The following is a 1,795-nucleotide window of genomic DNA, read 5'->3' on the forward strand; positions in this document are numbered from 1 at the left end:
CAACCCAACATCAGTAAATTTATGCATCTATCTTCCCATTAATCCTCCTAAAATCGTCTCTTTCGTTGTGGTGACATAAATGCACTGACAAAACACCAGTAATGATTGAATTTGATTCGGTTTGTGTCCAAATAAGTAGCAAATGCTGCATCATAAAAGTATATTCACATACAAATATACAAAATCAAATGACAACAATATGTTCTTATAGCTAAATTTAAAAAAATACACTTTTTTATTAATAATGCCTCATATTTTATTAGAAGATCATATGTTTTCTATGTGAAATCTTAATCTACAAAGCAACTTGGAACTATAGCTGTGAAATAAATGTAGTGGAGTAAGAAGTACAAATTTCCCTCTGAAATGTAAGGGAATAGAAGTATATATACTAACGTAGCATCAAATGGAAATACTGAAGTAAAGTACCTTTGAATTGTACTTAAAGGTCCAGTGTGTAAGATTTAGTGGCATCTAGCAGTGAAGTTGTAGATTTCAACTATCTGAACACTGTAGAAACACGGCAGATCAACATTGCTGCCTCCGTGGAGACTGAAGATAGAAACAGCTTATTTTAAGGCAATAAAAACACAATAATTCCTGTATTCAGGTGATGATACAGTTATGAAAACAAAGTTATGCATGTCATATTCCATTTCTGCCAATAAATCCTCCTAAATGTTACACACTTGACCTTCTAACTACTTGTGCTGCTGTACAGTCACATTACAATTCAGTCCTACAAATATTATTGTATATGCTCCATCTCCCATTGAGGCCTGAACAGAAAGACAAATTCAAGCATGTGTTTCCTGTTTCAGTGTGATCAAAAGTGCAATGTTACTTTTGTTTTGTTCAACCTTGACCTTGTGGTTGTGCTCGGTTGGCCTCGATGGTTGGCCAGTAGTGTTTGGAAGTCACATTACAAGAGACTGTAGCATTTCTCTCACAGTTTGTTTACACTTTCTGATCACTCTGGTCAATTAATTTCCTTACCCACGTCAGAATTGGGGCATCACATCCTTTTTCTGAGCTTAGTGTGTGGCACCTTTTTAGTAGGAAAATGTGTTACTAATAAAAAAAAAGGAGTTATTCAAGTGTCTCAGTGAGCCAGCATGCACAATACCAGGACCATGTAATTGAAGCAGCTAAATTAAATTAAGCCATTATTCATTGTAGGATTTACACCTGTGCTTTTCCTACTGTGACATATCAAAATGTCGCAGTCATGAAGGGGTGATTTGTCCCTTCTTAACAAAAGCTGTGTTGCAGTCCAGTTCAGTTTGTTACACATTAGATCCGTCTTTTCGTTACCCCTCTGTTGAGATTCCAAACGAACCGAGCCAGAACAAACAAAAGTGAAGTTGCAAAACAAAAGCTAACCAGAGAGTCGGGGGATATTGCCAATCAAGTACAGTCCGTATATAACCATACAGTCCTGAACAGGGTTTTAATTGGGCAGATTGGGTGAACACACCTGTGCTGGTGAACCATGACTGTGCTCTGGCTTTAACTAGTTTACATTCCACCATTGTAAAACACAGTCAGTAATTTGTCAGCTCCAGGTCTCTTTGCACTGTTAAACTTCAGAGCTGTCGCTTTCCCTCGCCGGCCGGGAAGCCTCTTCTTTCTGTCCCTTTAATCCCCGGCGGCCGGCTTGTGACCGTGTAGCGTGGCGTTTCTGCGGTGTGTGCGGTCTGGGAGCCAATCATCTCCAGCCATCATGGCACAGACACGCAGGACTGGACAGAGCAATGGGCCAGTGCCCCTTCGCTGTCCAGTGTGTGTGTGTGTG

At 39.7% G+C, this 1,795-nt stretch overlaps 1 protein-coding gene across 1 annotated transcript in view; it reads left to right on the forward strand.

The window, feature by feature from the left end:
- Nucleotides 1-1,795, forward strand: part of zcchc7 (zinc finger, CCHC domain containing 7) — a 44,224-nt gene that overhangs the window by 652 nt on the left and 41,777 nt on the right. The window lies entirely within an intron of this gene.

Source organism: Morone saxatilis, unplaced genomic scaffold (genome assembly GCF_004916995.1).
Source record: "Morone saxatilis isolate NCDOM2014 unplaced genomic scaffold, NCSU_SB_2.0 Contig17, whole genome shotgun sequence".
In the NCBI taxonomy this organism is placed as follows: Eukaryota; Metazoa; Chordata; class Actinopteri; family Moronidae; genus Morone; species Morone saxatilis.